Source organism: Malaclemys terrapin, chromosome 3, assembly GCF_027887155.1.
Source record: "Malaclemys terrapin pileata isolate rMalTer1 chromosome 3, rMalTer1.hap1, whole genome shotgun sequence".
NCBI classification, from domain to species: domain Eukaryota; kingdom Metazoa; phylum Chordata; order Testudines; family Emydidae; genus Malaclemys; species Malaclemys terrapin.
In genome coordinates this window covers 110,810,373-110,828,882 of record NC_071507.1, presented here as the reverse complement: position 1 = coordinate 110,828,882, position 18,510 = coordinate 110,810,373, and the positions used below count along the sequence as shown (strand labels likewise).

Genomic DNA, 18,510 nt, shown 5'->3' with positions numbered 1-18,510 from the left:
CTTCATTGAAGCATTTGTCTGCTTTCACAGCTGTTGAGAGGTGATCCTGCTTCATCCACCTGTTCTGCCGTTGAGATCTTATACTAGGGTGTGTTGGGCTGCACTTCGTCTGGTACCTCACCTTCGATCTTACTGCCATGAGTGTCCCTGCCAGGAGTACAGGACTCCCAATGGCATCACTCTTAGAGTCTTAAGTATAGCAAGTTTCTCCACCACAGCCCAAAGAAAAGTAATATATTACTAAATACATTTTATCTAGTAAACTTCTATCAACAATAATATCTAGGTGCTCTTTGCTTGCATTTTTATGAGAGATAAAAACAGATTTAAAAATTTTATTAAAGCTAATGTTAAAAAAATTATATAATACATAGGTTGAGAAAACAGTGGCTGTACATCTGGGTATAGTACTTAGATTATCCACAAATACAAAGTTAGTTTTTAATAGTCATATGATACATGAGTACATAATCAGCAATAACCCAAATTTAAGTGAATAGATTAACGATACAGTTTAGATATTAGAATCCGAATACTCAGGTACATCACTCATGAAAAGTTGTATGGAGATTTGGTTGTGGAAAGCAAAATATATCAATGAGTGGAGATTGTCCCTCAGTAATTGAGAATTTGGTTGGTTGTCCGTTTAGAAAATGCAATCCATAAGGAAAGTATTTGTTACTTTCCTGACTGCGCTTCTCATTGGCACTCCAGCTCTACCTTCCTGGTATTGCCGATGTCCGGTGATGTGTTCTATGTAGATGTCCCTCGACCACCTGATGGCATCTGACACCACGAGTTGCCGCATCAGCCGAGTGTAGCGTTGACCAATTCCACATTCTCTCAGCACTTGCTCGTTACTGGGGTCCCATGCACGAAAGGCTCCGACGATCAGTGCGTGTGTCTGGGAACCCTTAGCTCTCAAGGTTTTGGCCAGTAGGTCATATTTCTCTACCATTCGAACTCAGGCATCATGGAAGGCCGGGGCCCTGATCTCGAACAGCACTGTGATGTCTATACTACCAGAGGAACATAGCTCTCCTCTTCCCTCAGGATCCCTTACTTATACGGTGGGATTCCACCAATCAATTAAGTAAGCACTTGCATGAAGTGATGAATCTTGCACTATGTCCAGAAGGTAGCAGGGTTTGGACTCTACCTGATAGCTGGTGGTAGCAAGTTCCACTGCCATGAGCCTGTCACTGAAAAGGCTCTCCTCAGTGTTTATGGGGTATACCGTGATCTCCATCAACCAAGGCTGTGTCCTTGAAACAGACAGTCAACAGTATTCAAACATTTGTGCAATAGGACCCAGGATGTACAGACAGTGCAGAGAGTGCCAAGCAATAAGACCAGCCTACTAAAATTCTGGAATCTCCACCAACATTTGAAACCATATAATGAGTAGGAGAGAGAAGGGTTAAGAGTGAAAGGGGAGAAATCAAAGAGAAACTGAAATGACACCACTATAGTCACCAATAAAACAAAACAATCATAGCACCACAACCAATCTCACCAGTCAGCACCATCACCTTCTATTTGCATCTCTAAAGCATTCTGTTCGAGAATTGACTATTACATACTTGGGAAAATGTAGACATTAATTATGTGTTAATCTATAATAGTCAACCTGGTACATCATTTTTACTTAATCAATGACAAATAATTTGGACCATGTTGTAACCTGATTTTTTCCTTCAAAGCTTTACACTACAGAGTGCAATGTGTATAAACATGGCTAAATCTCTTTCTGCAAATGAGTATATTGTCATGTATTTGAAAATAAATAAATTACTGTTCTCAGCTGCACTACAATGTGTCTGTTTTCTGAAGAATTTCTAAACAAGACTACCTCATTATACTTAGGGCTGGTCTACACTGAAACATACATCGGAATAGCTATGTCTCTCAGAGGTGTGAAAAATACACACCCCTGAAAGATGTAACTATGCCAACCTAACCCCCAGGCTAGATATTGCTAGGTTGACAGAAGAATTCTTCCGTTGACCTAGCTACTGCCTCTCAAGATGAATTAACTACACCAATGGGAGAACTCCTCCTGTGGCTACAGTGAGTGTCTACACTGAAGCACTACAGTGGTGAACTACAACAGTCCAGCTGCGCTGCTCTAGCGTTTTAAGTGTACACATAAGCTTAGGGACTGTCTACACTGGCAATTTACAGTGCTGCAACATTCTCACTCAGGGGTGAAAAAAAACAACCCTGAGCTCAGCAAGTTTCAGCGCTGTATAGCACCAGTGTAGACAGTGCACCAGCACTGGTAGCTGCGCCCCTCGTGGAGGTGGTTATTTTAGAGCTCTGTGAGCTCTCTCCCAGCGCTCTGCCACAACCACACAAGCCACGTTTAGCGTTGCCAGTGTAGACTAGCCCTTAGTCACTGACTTTACACAAAAGCTTGGGCCTGGGTTCTCTGCTTTGCACCTTATGTCATCATTTACAAAGTGGGTGTAATGTGTAACCATTCTGATTTGGTAGTGTTTTTGCACTCACTTTTATTGGTGTAAGTGACGTTATCAGGTGCAAAGAACTGGAAAATCAGATATTTATTTATGTCAGTGGGAGTAGCTGAATCTAGGGCAGTACCTGGCCCAGAATTTTCATTTACACTGTGGCAATCTAGGCATTAAGGAATCAGATATGGGTTCCAGATTTCTTGACATTTAAAGAAAGCAAATCAAGCAGCCTACCATTTAGATCTATGCAAGGCCATTTACCCCTTTTTAACTTCTGTTCCCCAGAGACATTCTTTTCCCTTTCTTAAAGCAGTTCCACTTTATTTCTTCTATTTGGGTTGGTCTACACCAGTGCTCCCCAACCTTTTTGTGGCCAGTAGCACATTCATGTTTTCAGAAGAGTGTGGCGGGCGCCAACAATTTTTCAAGGCTAAACATCATATTTAATATTACATAATATATGAATCCATAAGATAAAAAAGGTAATTTTACATGTAAAAGGTATTAATTAAATTATTTGGCAATTACTCTTTCACCTTACCACGTGAATTTGCTCTTTTTTATCTACCTATAAGAAAAATTAAGGAGTTTTTACAAAATAAATATCATAAACATTCAGTCCATTCTGCAGAGGCGGAGGGGTTTTTTTTTTTTTTGGCGGCAGTTCTGAGCAGTGCAGAGAGAAACCGCGAGGACAGAGAACACTGGCGCCTGCAGCCCTGGAGTACTCTGTCCCCAGCAGGCCTTCGAGCCGGAGAGAAGCCACGGCCCCGCACCTGCCAGAGACAGAGAACACCGGAGCCTGCAGCCCCGGAGTTCTCTGTGTCCAGCAGGCGCGGGACCGCGGCTTCTCTGCAACCCTGGAGTTCTCTGTCCCTGGCAGGCGCGGGGCTGTAGCTTCTCTCCGGCTTCAGAGAAGCCGCAGCCCTGTGCCTGCCGGGGACAGAGAGCACTGGCGCCCGGAGCCTGCAGCCCCGGAGAAGCTGGAGAGAAGCCGCGGCCCCACCCCTGCCAGGGACAGAGAACACCGGCGCCCACAGCCTGCAGCCCCGGAGTTCTCTGTCCCCCACAGGCATGGGGCCGCAGCTTCTCTGCAACCCTGGAGTTCTCCGTCCCTGGCAGGCGCGGGGCTGTGGCTTCTCTCTGGCTTCAGAACTCTGGCTTCAGAAGCCAGAGAGAAGCCGCGGCCCCGCGCCTGCCGGGGACAGAGAGCACCGGCACCCGCAGCCTGCAGCCCCAGAGAAGCCGGAAAGAAGCCCCAGCCCCGCTCCTGCCAGGGACAGAGAACACCAGCGCCTGCAGCCCCAGAGTTCTCTGTCCCCAGCAGACGCGGGGCCGTGGCTTCTCTCCCCTGCTGGGCACTAGGCGGGCGCACATAAATTGCATAGAATCATAGAATATCAGGGTTGGAAGGGACCTCAGGAGGTCATCTAGTCCAACCCCCTGCTCAAAGCAGGACCAATTCCCAACTAAATCATCCCAGCCAGGGCTTTGTCAAGCCGGGCCTTAAAAACCTCCAAGGAAGGAGACTCCACCACCTCCCTAGGTAACGCATTCCAGTGCTTCACCACCCTCCTAGTGAAATAGTGTTTCCTAATATCCAACCTAGCCCTCCCCCACTGCAACTTGAGACCATTGCTCCTTTTTCTGTCATCTGCCACCACTAAGAACAGCCGAGCTCCATCCTCTTTGGAACCCCCCTTCAGGTAGTTGAAGGCTGCTATCAAATCCCCCCTCATTCTTCTCTTCTGGAGACTAAACAATCCCAGTTCCCTCAGCCTCTCCTCATAAGTCATGTGCTCCAGACCCCTAATCATTTTTGTTGCCCTCCGCTGGACTCTTTCCAATTTTTCCACATCCTCCTTGTAGTGTGGGGCCCAAAACTGGACACAGAACTCCAGATGAGGCCTCACCAATGTCAAATAAAGGGGAACGATCACGGTTCTCGATCTGCTGGCAATGCCCCTACTTATACAGCCCAAAATGCCGTTAGCCTTCTTGGCAACAAGAGCACACTGTTGACTCATATCCAGCTTCTCGTCCACTGTGACCCCTAGGTCCTTTTCTGCAGAACTGCTACCTAGCCATTCAGTCCCTAGTCTGTAGCAGTGCATGGGATTCTTCCGTCCTAAGTGCAGAACTCTGCACTTGTCCTTGTTGAACCTCATCAGGTTTTTTTTGGCCCAATCCTCTAATGGCGCCCGTGGGCACCGCGTTGGGGACCACTGGTCTACACAAAGCAAAAAAGGAGGCTTTTAGAAAAATATTAAACTATAACATCATTTTGCAAAGAGAAGGTATGGTCAGGAGCAACACTTGTGGTCAAGGTTAGGTGGTGAGATAAGCAAAAGTCTCTCCCAAAGAACCAGATGCACAAAATGCGCCAGATGAGTCCTAAAAGCAATTCAGTGGGAAAATATGCCATCAGCCAATTTGCACTTCGCCGCCAGCCAAGGCTCTCAAAGTAGTTTCCACACAGTGCATGTATCTTCTACTCCTGGGGGAATTCTGCACCACTGTGCAATGCAGAATTTTGCAGAAATTAAAGTGCACACAGAATTTCCTTTCCCCCACAGAAATTGGCTGCAGTGCTGCTAGCTGCCACTGGACCTGGTAGAGCCCAGCTTGCAAATAGAAGACACTGCTGTGGAGAGAGAGGAAGCTAGAGGGTTCCTGGCAGCTGCAGATCCCAGCATGCCCTGAGGGAAGGAGAGGGCTGCACACAGGAAAGTCCATGCAAGCCTGGGACCCAGCATCAGGCTGTTTCTCCCTCTGGATCCCTGGACTCATGGGGGACAGGTGTCTGGGCTGGGGGGCCCATGGTTGGGCTCTGGGGAGAAGAGTGTTCGGATGTATTAGTGGGGAGGTGGCCTGCAGGTGGGTTCTGGGGGGGGATGAGTTGTGGGTGTCTTTTTGCTGACAGGTATTTTTAAATCAATTACCAAAATAATTGAAACTGGCGTGATTATGTAGTGTTATTTTGACAAATAAAATTTGCAGAATTTTAAAATATTGTGTGCAGAATTTTTATTTTTTTGGTGCACTATAAGGTTGCCAACTTTCTACCTGCTCATAACCGAATACCCTTGCATCACCCCCTGCCCTGTTCCTCCTCCAAGGCCATGCACATCCCCCGCCCCTTCTCTGAGACCCCGTTCCCTGTTCACTCCATCCCCCCACTCCTTCTGTTGCTCGCTCTCCCCACCCTAACTCACTCGCTCATTTTCACTGAGCTAGCTCAGGGGGTTGGGGTGCAGGAGGGGGTGAGGGCTCTAGCTGGGGGTGTGGGTTCCTGGGTGGGGCCAGAAATGAGGAGTTCAAAGTGTAGGAGGGGGCTCCAGGCTAAGGCAGTGGGTTGAGATGCAAGAGGGGGTGAGGACTTCAACTGGGGGTGGGGCCAGGGATGAGAGGTTTGGGGTGCAGGAGGGTGCTCTGGGCTGGGATTGAGGGGTTCAGTGGGTGGGAAGGGGATCAGGGCTGGGGTTGGGACACAGGAGGGGATGAGGGTTGCAGGCTCTGGGTAGCACTTACCTCAAGCAGCTCCCAGGAGCAGGGGCATGTCCCCCCTCCAGCTCCTACGCGGAAGTGCGGCCAAGTAGCTCTGCGCTCTGCCCCGTCCGCAGGCACCACCCCCACAGCTCCCATTGGCCACGGTTCCCGGCCAATGGGAGCTGTGGGGTGGCCCTTGGGGCAGGGGCAGCGTGCAGAGCCCCCTGGCCGCCCCTACATGTAAAAGCCGGAGGGCAGACATGCTGGCTGCTTCCTGGGAGCTGCGCAGCACAGAGGCTAGCAGGGAGCCTGCTAGCCCCACTGCTTGGCGCTGCCAACCGGATAGTCAACGGCCCGGTCAGCAGTGCTGACTGGAGCCCTCAGGATCCCTTTTCGACTGGCTGTTCCACCTGGTCACCCTAGTGCAGAATGCCCCCTGGAGTCATCTTCGAACTAGGGTGAGCGGACAGGGAGTGGGCAGTAATAGGGCCTACATAAGACAGCTGGCCACCCTATTCTGCACACCCGCTTAGGTGGGGGTAAAGGCAGGGCGGCTCACTCCACACGTGTGGACACAGTGCGCGCACACGCCGTGCCCCCGGGCTACGTTCAGCCAGGCAGCCCCAGCTCCCGCTCCCGGCGCGGCACAGCTCAGAAGAGAGGCAGAGCCACGGGCAGGTGAACCCGGGGCACCGCACCGGAGAAGGTGGCAGGGAAGGCTTCAGTTCGCAACCGCCTCTCCCCGCTCCCTCTGCCCTGCCTTTGGGCTCAGCGGGACCGGAGCTACGGCTCTGCAAGGGGAGCTGCGGCCCGCGGGCCAGCCCTGCTGCCAGCCAGCTCTGCCCAGGCGCTACTTGCACCGTCCCCCCATTACCTGTCCCGCTCAGCCGAAGACTCTGTCCCGAGCAAACTTCATGCAAAGCTGCCTTTGCCTTTCCTCCAGGGCGGCGCTTCCCCTTCCGGTGCGGGGGCTGGCTCTCAGCCGCGGTGGAAGCAGGACGCCGGCTTTGGAGCTGGGAGAGACGGGAGCGCCCGCCCGGGTGCTAGGGAGAGTGGGAGGGGACAGGGAAAGGGGGTGGGTCGCTGGCTCATTTGGAGATGTCGAGGGTGCTTTTTCCAAAGCAAAGCTGGTTCGTTTGTGGGTTCAACCCGCAGCATGTTCTTAGGGAGGAGAAAACAACCGCGGCCACAAGCTACAAACACACACTCCCCGGCTGCTGCCGCTGGCTCCGCCCTGGTGCATTTCTGGGCCGGGGCAACATCTGAGTGGGGCTCTCAAGCCCTCAGCAAGATGTGGCCCGTGGCTTTCTGCTGCTGCTCCTCTGAGCTAGACAATCCGATGGAACATTTCTGGTTCCAGCTTAAGGGACAAACTGTGTGCTGTGCCTTAAAAGACCACAAACGAATAGATAATCTCGTGGGTCTGACGTTCGATAATTAATCCTGGATTTTTTGAATGTAAATGAATCTTGACTCTGAGTTTGGACTCTTGGAGCTGTTTTGAATTTAGATTGAGGAAAGAACATGATTATTTTTAAGTGACACTTGACATCACTGTGTTCAACCCCTGTACATCAAGTGACAGTCTCACTAAATTCCTATTTTCTGGTGTTTGTAATTGAGATGTAAACTCAGCACAAACAGATTTAGCATAAAATGTTACATCTCAGAAGAAATTTTTTTTTTACAAATGTTTCATATTGGTTTTGCTGTTTTAAGTCCATTTCAAAAGTTGAGTTACAGCATTTATGGGGGAGAGTAGGTTGAATTTCAGGTGATTCTGTGCTCCAGCCTCAAAAAGTCTTCATTTTTCACAATTACTATTTGAGCCATTATCACAAACTAATTTCTGCTAAAATAAGCAACCATGAGTCCTATAGTTTGCCTTGCCTTCACTTAATTCTTTGGCCCCATATTATGATTAATGTGTGGAACAGTGGCACTGTACAGCCTTCAGTGAGCTATGCACAGATACAGGGCAAGACATGGTCATTGCCCAAAGGAGCTTGCAGTCTCGCTCTGTCTATCAAGATACCTTTTTTGCCCATCAAGTGATCTCCTGCTGTTTTTTGAATGTTATGATTCCTGATGTCAGATTTGTGTCCATTTACCCGTAGGAGAACACTTCAGTCTCCCTGGTCACTCAATAACAGACCTGAAAGTGGCAATTCTTCAACAAAAAAACTTCAAAAACAGACTCCAATGTGAAACTGCAGAACTGGAATTAATTTGCAAACTGGACATCATCAGAATAGGCCTGAATAAAACCTGGGAGTGGTTGGGTCATTACAAAACCTAAACCTAATTTACCCAATACTAATATCCCCCTACTGTTACACCTTCTTGTCAACTGTCTGAAATGGGCCACTCTCATTACCACTTCAAAAGTTATTTTTCCTCCCTCGGTATCCTGCTGTCAATTGAATTGTCTCATTAGACTGACCTCACACTTGGTAAAGCAAATCACAGCTTTTCATGTATTTATACCTGCTCCTGTATTTTCCACTCCATGCATCTGGTGACGTGGGTTCTAGCCCATGAAAGCTTATGCTCAAATAAATTTGTTAGTCTCTACGATGCCACAAGGACTCCTTGTTGATTTTGCTGATACAGACTAACACAGCTATCACTCTGAAACCTTTTCTTACTGTGTAGCTCCTACAATAAGCAATGGATCCATTGTTCTGGAATCAAACCCAGGTCAATTGCTTGAAAGACAGCTATGCTCACCATTATACCACCAATGCATCAGGCTCCAATAAGCAATGGAAGGAGTGGCATTCCACTGCTATAACTCAAGTAAACAATATGCATCACTTTGTAGTGCATTTGCATAATTATTTAAATATAACTAAAGGTTACTGAATGATTTGGCAATTACTTAACATTGCCATATACTTCCCACCTAATTCAGTGTAGTTCTGCCATTGTACACAGAGTTTTGTACATAGTTCACACAATCTGCTATTACATACTATAGGGTTACCATATTTAGTGCCTCCGAAAGGAGGACACTTTAAAGGGGCCCCAGCCCCGCCCCCAGCCCCGCCCCCGCCCCCGCCCCAACCCCGCCCCCTCCCCAAAGTCTCCGCCCCCTCCCCTGCTTCCCGCGAACATTTGAGTCGCGGGAAGCCTGAAGCAGGTAAGGGGGGGTGGGGGGGGGAGGAGGCGCGGCCCACCCCCGGCACCGCAGGTCCCCACAGCCTGTCCCCCGAGCCCCCGGCCCGGCCCGGCCCGGCACCGCCGGCCGAGCCCCCGACCCGGCACCCAGTCCCCGGCCGGGCCCGGCACCGGGCCCCCCCGAGCACCGCCGGCCGAGCCCCCGGCCCAGCACCCGGCCCGGCACCCGGCCACCCCGAGCACCGCCGGCACCCGACCCGGCACCCGACCCGCCGGCCGAGCCCCCCGGTCCGGCCCGGCACCCGAGCCCCCGGCCCAGCACCCGCCCCCCCCCGAGCACCGCCGGCCGAGCCCCCGGCCCAGCACCCGGCCCGGCACCCGAGCCGCCGGCCGAGCCCCCCGGCCCGGCCCCGGGCCCCCCCGAGCACGGCCGGCCGAGCCCCCGGCCCGGCACTGCCGGCCAGGCCCCCCCGAGCCCGCGGCCCGGCCCCAGGCCCCCCCGAGCACCGCCGGCCGAGCCCCCAGCCCGGCACTGCCAGCCAGGCCCCCCGAGCCCCCGGCCCCGCACCGGGCCCCCCCGAGCACCGCCGGCCGAGCCCCCGGCCCGGCCCGGCACCCAAGCCCCCGGCCCGGCACCCGGCCCCCCCGAGCACCGCCGGCCGAGCCCCCGGCCCGGCACTGCCGGCCAGGCCCCCCGAGCCCCCGCCCCGGGCCCCCCCGAGCACCGCTGGCCGAGCCCCCGGCCCGGCACTGCCGGCCAGGCCCCCCGAGCCCCCGGCCCGGCACCGGGCCCCCCCGAGCACCGCCGGCCGAGCCCCCGAGCCCCCGGCCCGGCACCCGAGCCGCCGACCGCATGTCCGATTTTCCCGGACATGTCCGGCTTTTTGGGATTTCCCCCTGGACGGGGATTTGGAGCCCAAAAAGCCGGACATGTCCGGGAAAATCCGGACGTATGGTAACCCTACATACTAGGTCAAGTCAACCTCAGATTTTTAGGTCAAGAACCATATGATCAATTCTGATGGCATATTAAATCAGCAGGATAAGGTAGAGCCTGCAATCAGTTCACATGGTAAAACTAAAAACAGTTCCTTCAGTGACCCATGTTTACACAGTATGAGCAGCCATTTAACTAAATTGGTTTCTATGGTGTGGGCACCCTTATTCTGGATTTAAACAAAATCAAAATAGGGCATTCTTAATCCAAAATAAGTGTCCCCACCATGAAGTTGCACTGATTTAACTAATTGAGATTGTTCAGTTAAATTGATGCTCAAACTGATTGTGTACACCAGCCCTAAGTCATAGCAGCAGCTTCTGAGGAAGCTGAGAACTACACTGGAGAGAGAAGTGACTGGGTAAATAGTGCCTTTTGTCTGTTAAAATCCTTTCTTTTGCTAAAGCCAATGCTACAAACCAGACAATAGGCTTTGAAAAAAAGACATCTATGTAGAATACACTGGCTTCAACTGTTGGACCAAGTGAGTTAACGCTGCCAGCTTACAGGTCAAAATAAACATACAGGCAAATTTAGCAAAATATAATGGCTTTTTCTGTGAAGTATTATCCTTTTGGTGTTGCTGTGGGAAATTACATTAATGCTGATTTTAAAAAGGATCCACGTTGTAATGAATCATGAAGAGGTGAAGAAAACGAAGGAACACAAGACATTTTTGAGAACTGTGGAAATGTAAAATTTACCCCCCTAAATATTAATGTGCCAATACACCAGTAAAAGTGCCAATACTTTGTACTTGATATTTTAAAGAAAACAAATGATACTTTTTGGTATTTGAACAGCACAAATAATTAAATATAAATAATTTGAAATGAGTGTATGCAGTGATGGTATAGCCTTGTTGGTGCCAGGATATTAGAGAGGCAAGGTGGGTGCTTTTTACTTTTAATATCTTTTACTGGACCACCTCGGTTGGTGGGAGAGACAAGCTTTCCAGCTTACAGAGAAAATCTAAAGAAAAGCTCAGCAATTCCTGAAATAATAGAGAAGACCTGTGTAGCACAATACGACTACTGACCTCCCCTCAAACTTCCATTTAAAAAAAAAATTATTTTTTTTTAAGTTGTGATTTTTAACTGACCATTCTCTCAACACTTCTGTCAGTGGCTTCTGTAATCTGACTGTGTCCACGGAGCTCTGAGGTCTGAAGCAGTCTTCCACCAATATATTGAAACTCAGTTTCAAAAAGTAAGTTTCTGCCCTGGAAATTCCAAAATGATTTTTTTCTATGCTCCTGCACTGAGTTGGAAGGGAAAGAAGAATGGGGGGACACCAACGGACACACAATAGATTTTTTTTTTTTTTAGGGGGAGGGTGTCCTCTGCACAGTTTAACTGTTCACATTTGTTTATGCACTTTGATTTTGGCTACTTTTAAAGCTTTTGGTGTTGCTGTTATTTTGGTTTGTTTATGACAGCTGTCCTGCCAGGCAATTGTTTATTGTACTTGTCCAATACATGTGTAAAACTAAATGTTTTTATTTTATAAAGAATTTTTTTTGCCATTACCTCAATACGTCATATTACATGTATTTCAGATATTAGAGGTAAACACATGATCAGAGACAACGGGGAGATTTATGCAAAATCCATGTCTCCATACAACTATATACATCAATCAATACTGTTCCCCCACCCATTTATAAGCAATCATGTAATTCAAAAGTACAATGCATGGCAATCAACTCCCCCACCTCGGCAATCAATGCTCCTCCCCCCCAGCACATTCATAAAGGTCCTATTCTCTCTCTTCCATTGAGCCATGCAAATCCATAATATGGGAGCACAACGCATCCCCAATTTCAGTTGCATCCAGCTCCAGCTAGCCTCACAAAGATTTTGAAGAGCACAGCAAGCCACAGTGACACGGACAGAACTGATGACACTGGAATCTAAATTGGTCTGTAGACATTCTCAGCGGGATTTCAATTGGTCAAACACACATTTGACCACCACCATCCTATGCCTGCTGTGAATGTAAGTAAATGTTCTTTTGCCAGGGTGTGACAGAATACACCCCTGAATTCACACCCTATACACTATTGTAATAATATTTGTAGAAAATATTCCTTGTAAATTCTCATTTGAAAACTCACATTTGCTGTTCATTATTGTCCTGGTAAAATATGTGTGGCAACATTGTAGGTGAAGTTATAAGATTCCCCTCTATGGTGTTCTTAACACATGTTCCAAACCCCACAGCCCTGCCCAAACAGAAGTTGGCAAACAGGTCTGGCCTAAACAAAGGAATGTGTGCTCTGCTTAATTTGCAGGAAGGGAAGACAAAGGAAGTTCAAACAGGTGAAAAAAACAGCAGGGAAGATCCTTCCACATAGACTCTTTGGCTCCTGGGTCTCTGCTGGAAATGTTTTTCAAGAGGGGGACTGAAACTATAAAAAGGAGGGACAAACACACCAAGGCCCCCCCTTCTCTCTCTGCCCATTGCATTCACTGCACCTGAAGAGACAAAGGAAGTGGTTATGGGAATCTAGGGGAGGGATCCTGACTGATAGAGTTTGGTCAGTCCCGGAGTGCTGGGAGGGAGAGTGCGTGGCGCCGCTGCAGCCTCCCCAACCCCAGGAAGGCTGGCGGTGTGGCCCCAGCCCCCTGGAGCCCAGCAGTGCTGCCAAAGTGGGGCCCTGAGGGGGTGGAATGTGTGAAGAGGGCCACTCCTGGATGTTTGGGGAGAAACTGCCTCCCCCAGCCTCCCCATCTGCCCCCGGCACGCTCAGTCCCGGAAGTGATGTCACTTCTGCCCCCGAGCTCCACACTCTCCTAGGGACAGCCCTGCCCTCAGAAACCTAGCAGAGGATGATTTTTTTTGATCCATCAACTTCTGGGTTATGGGCCCAGCATGCTTCCGCTGCACCACACTGCTGGCTGAAATATTGCTTTAATCTAAAATAGTTTGTTAAGTTAGGCATTAGTAAACATCTTATCTTTATTTTTCTTGTAAACATTTCTGACTTTTATACCTCATTACTTGTACTCTTAAAATTTCTCTCTTTGTAGTTAATAAAACTTGTTTTATCTAATGTATTTAAAATGAAGTGTCTGAATAACTATTTGAGATAATACAATGACATATTATTCTCTTAAAGAAATAAGACAAAATATTTGTACTGTCCAGGAGAGGGCTGGGCAGCACAGGACATACATTTCTGGGAAAGGTCTGGGACTGGTGGTGTGTTGGGGTCACCCTGGGGTATAACCAAGGCTAGTGAGAGCCAGAGTGTAACCCAAGTGTGGCTGGCAGGCTGCAGTTACACACAGACACTCAGGGTGTGACTTGCATGCTAGAAGGCTGTTTGTGAGTGGCCCAGGTGGGAGCTACTCCAGCAAGGCATTGTAGGGCACCAAAGGTTGTAGGGCAGGGGTGACAGCCCCACACTAGTCTGGATTGTACCCTGGTATGTCACACAGGGCTTCTGAGACCAGGGTATGATTTCATAAGCCAAAGCAAAAGAGGTACTCAGGGTCCCAGAGAATAACACTGGGGACAGTAACTCCATTTATGACAATGTCATGTGGTGCTGTGTGGACTTCTGGGCTTGGGCTGCAGCCTGAGCTCTGGAACTCTCCCACCCCCAGGATCCTAGAGCCTTGGCTCCAGCATGAACCCAGAAGTCTACACAGCAATGAAACAACCCTGCAGCCATAGCCCTGCGATCCCAAGCTGGCTAGCATGGGCCAGCCGCAGTGTAGACATACCCTGAGACTGGGAATGCCCTGCTGGGGCTGCGACCACACCACAAACCAAAGAGAGCTGGGAGATAGGAAGCAGCTCAGGGAAAGCTGCACCAAAAAAGGCAACTGAGACACTCCACACCTCCCTTCCTGGGCTGGGACTGGGTTGAGAGGGAGCGTCTGGGTGTCCCTACCTTTCCACCTGTCTGTCTGAGTAATGATAAATCAAAATTTGACTGGTGGGCCCATTGACTGTCAGGCAAGCCCATCCCAGGACTTTGGGGTAGAAAGACTATTGAGCCATGACCTGCCCACTAGGCCTGCTGGCCTCTGAGTGAAACCTGATATAATCCAAAGAATCTGGATTATATACAGAAATCACTTCCCTCCACTTAAACTCAGCCACTTCCGTAGTGAAACATGTACACACACACAATACTACTACTGTACATGAGTTGAGGTCCAAAGGTAAAGAAAACCTGATCTAAGTGAAACTAAAGCAGACAGAATATTTAGATTTTGGCTAGGGAAGCAAAATATTTTGTCCTATCTGTAATGCACACAATTAGCCAAAACTTTAGTTTCCAATATCATCTGAGAATCTGCATCTTCTCACTATAATGGGGGCAGGGAGTGGGTTGGTTCAGCGCTCAGTTCAAAAGAAACAATGCCTTTAGGTCCCATTCAAATTATAACTAGTTCCATGATTTTAATTATAACTATATCCATGATAAGGTCAGGGACATGATCATCTGAACTGCTTACAAGTTGTGTGGTTAAACCTGTGTCTTCACAGCAGCTTCTCTGTCTTCATGATTTTGCATCCGTACCCAGCATTCTGCCTAACCATATTTTTAGGAGTACATTGAGCTACAGTCCAGAAGCTCACGCCATAATGTCCCAGGAGTTGCTCACAGCAACAACAATTATGGGAATTTAGCGGTCCCCACTTCTGCTTAGGTCTATGAGATTTCTTATCTAAAGCCCATAATCTACAGCCTCAAAGGTCATAATGGCCATTTACATCATGGGGGCAGATGTGAGAGTGCTACATCTAGCAAAACAAGTTACAGGCATTTTAAATCTGCCAGCAGCTTCTGGGAGAATTAGCCATGTGTGTGCTCTGAGATAGCTTAATCACAAAGGATAGGGTCCTCTGAGGTCAGGCCAGAGTGGCATTCTCAACACATGGGAAAGTGCAGTGTGGAACATGCACCCACAAAGAGTTACACGGTGGAGAGGGCTTGATTCACTGGTTACAGTGAAAGTCAGGAATGCCCATCCACACAGCAAAACAACTGTGTCTTTAACCACTTATAAGAACCCAGTCTAGGCCTCTAGCAGGGACAGCACACAGTTAAATTGTTATTAGCTGTGTGGACATGAATGAGATTTTAGCCATCTGATCCACCAACCTGTTAATGGCATAGTAAGCAGCTGTCGTGTGGACAAGGCCTTAGCAAACTACTAGCACCACTTATTGCAGCATCTGGGTTTCCCAAATGAATATTTACCAGGCTTGACTCCAACTGGCATAGATAGAAGATCTCACATAACTGCCATAGAGGATGCTTGTACTCCCTAAGGATGGACACCTAAACACTACAGGGATGAGTATGTTAAATATATAGATATTAGATAGACAGAAGATAGTCCTTTACAAACTTTGTATCATGGAGACTACACTGCAGAGCTTTGCCCACCACACAGTCTCACACAGCTGTGCTTAAATATGGTTGAAAAATGGATCCTGTTTAAACTAATTTGTCTGGCTGGTGGGGAGGTTTGGAAAAATGGCTTTTAAATGATGTATCCTCAACCACAGTCGCCAGTCAAACTGTGATCTACCAGGTTAGTGGAATCATGCTTAAATCATGTTTAAACGTGAATTTTAAATATGTCTCTAAGACTACTGTATGTAGGGCTCAGATAGGTTTTTGTTTCCTAGATTGCTCATACTCCCATACTTAACAGTCTCTGGTCCCTAAAGGGAGCTTTGGATTCTTGTCCTCCTCTCCATATCAGTGGCCACAAATGCAAGCAGCTTTGCTGTCTTATCTTGCTTTTTCTAACTGTTCTATCAGCAGGTAGGTTTCTTTAGGCAATGAAGAACCTGGGTGCTGCTAGAAGCAGTGGGAAACAAGAAGTAGGAAATTTTTGGTTCTTGACAGACCACCAGTGGTCTGCACACCACAGATTGGGAATTGCTGCTCTATTCTTGTATTACTATTATTACTCATATGCCAGGGATGTGCTCAGCACTACTCAACACCGAAAATCAGTCCCTGCCCTGAGCAGCTTAAAATAATCATCACTTTTGGCTATTATTTACCACAATTAATAAGTAAAATTAAGGCAATCAAGAGGTAGCACAGGGTGATGGCTTACAACTGTTTCAAACACAACCACACAGTGGTGATTTTAACACATTTATAAACTTGTTAAAATAGGAAGTCTAGTACAAGTTAGATATTACAAAGCAGTTTGCAATGTCATTTTTATTCAGATGAAACTATTAGTTAAATTCTAGATTCCAGCCCCTGGAATTTCCTGACACAAAGCAATTCACACCAGATCATTCCAAGGAATTAACATGTTTTGATTGTAACCTCTGTAATGAATCTGCCATGCAGGGGGAGAATGAAATTTTGTGGACAGTACTATACAGGCTGTACCATGTGTGTGGGGAAAAAATGGTTTATGTGCAGATAGATAAAAACACATGTTGTGTGTGAAGCAGTGATTGCGTGACTGACTACAGAGTCCTAGAGAACAAGTTTCTGTACTGGCTTTGTGTGTGAGTAGCTGTTAAATAAAATATTATACATGTAGAGATGCATAGCTCCCGAATCGCCAGTCCACAGGCGCGGCAAACTGCTCCCATGGCTACGAGGCAGGAGTGACCTTCAATCCAGCGTTTGTGTTTGGGAAACTTATTTGGCTGATTTGATTGTACCCTCGCAGCTGGTGTTCACGCGCTCAAGAGATGGGTTCGTTATCTTATGTGCATGTATACTGCCTGGCTCTTCTATGCGCAAGAATGTAACCACTAAGAAGAGTTGTAAACAAAGTAAGGAGAGAAATAAAAACCCCAGGAAAAGTTTTCCTGGGAGGCTTTTTGCAAGAGGCTTGTAAAGCTCTCTAGCTACCACAGACCTGGCGTTCTGTTTCCTTTCCTGCGTCGTCACCACAGCTGGTGACCCCGACGTGATACCCCTCTACTCACCGGCTGGATACGCCGAGCGCGCCCGCGGCTGTTTGCCGCCCCTTATTCGTGAGTATGGGGGGGAAACTTTCCAGTGCCCAGAAGGAGCACGCAAGAGAGTTACAAGAGATTATACGACAGCGATCATGTGTCGCTGTCCCGGTCGCTCATATTGAGGACCTCCTAAGGGAAATAGATCGCCAGTGCCCCTGGTATCCAGACTGCGGGTCATTGCAGCTTTTTGATTGGATACAGATTGGGATCACCTTGTATAGTAAACCCCGTGCCCCAGTTCAGTGCCTGCTGCTCTGGCAGCGTTGTAAGGAGGCACTGGAGGGGATCGGCCCCAACAGCCCCAAGCCGGTCCCCCTTTTGCCCCCAGGTGATGGGCCACCCCCCTCCTGCCCACAGCTGACCCTCCCTGCGCCGCCGCCCGTGGCGGCGCCCCCCTGCCTACCGGTCGGGCAGGGGGGCGCTGTCGCCGCGGCGGTGCGGCAAGCGCGTGAGGCCGGTCTCTTGACCGATGAGGAATCCAAGTGTGGGTTCGAGGCGTTTCCCGTCTCTTGGCGGGATAATGGAAATGGGGGGCAGATAGTGGACTGGGAGGCTCTCCCCTACTCAGTTCTGCGCGAGCTCCGCAAGGCAGTTCGTGAGACCGGGGTGCGGTCCACTTTCACCCTGGGGATCTTGGAAGGTGTGTCAAACGGTTACTTCTTGCTCCCCCAAGATTGGAAAGACATGTGTCGCATGGTGCTGTCTCCCGCGCAATACGTTGTGTGGGATAGCGAGTACCAGCGAGAGGCGCTTGCAGCAGCAGCGCAGGGTGGGGGGGCTTATCTTGCTGAGCAGTTATATGGCACAGGGCAGTTTTCGAGCATCCCCGAGCAGGCGGCGGGCACGCCCCGGGTAGCTTTTCCCATCATTGGCCAGTGTGTCCGTCGCGCGTTCCGCAGGGTCCCCGCTGCAGGCGAGTCCTCTAAGTCCTTTGCGGTTACTCGGCAGGGTGCCACCGAACCATTCCACCAGTTTATTGACCGCCTCCAAGAGGCAGTCCAGAGGCAGATTGATAACCCGCAAGCCCAGACTGAACTAATGATAAAATTGGCTTACGAAAATGCCAATGCAGACTGCCGCCGTGCCATGCAGGCAGTGGTCGGGCGCCCCGGGTATACCCTGGCAGAATTGCTGCAGGCGTGTGCTGACGTAGGCACTCAGATCCATCAGATGGCCCTGCTGGCAGCTGCCCTGCACAAGGGGCAGAAGCCTCAGGGGAACTGCTTTAACTGCCAGAAGCCCGGACATTTTTGGCGGGAGTGTCGGGCCCCTGCGGGGGGCATGTGTAAAAACAAACCCAAGCCCCGGACAGACCAGAGGCCCCGCACGCTGTGTCCGAAATGCAAAAAGGGCTACCATTGGGCTGCGCAGTGTCGCTTGGCCGGGGGTGACAGCCGGGTCTTGGCTGCTAACCGAGACAACCCCCCGGGAAACTAGTAGGCGGGCCTGCGACCAGCCCGAGAC

The 18,510-nt window shown here is 49.4% G+C and overlaps 1 protein-coding gene across 1 annotated transcript in view; it reads right to left on the bottom strand.

Annotated features, from left to right (window-relative positions):
- SAMD3 (sterile alpha motif domain containing 3) overlaps positions 1-6,991 on the bottom strand; it is an 86,891-nt gene extending 79,900 nt beyond the window's left edge. Inside the window, exon 1 of the mRNA XM_054024239.1 lies at positions 6,838-6,991. The gene's annotated coding sequence lies outside the window, so the exon portion shown is untranslated. The remainder of the gene's footprint in view (positions 1-6,837) is intronic.
- Positions 6,992-18,510: the final 11,519 nt, after the last annotated feature.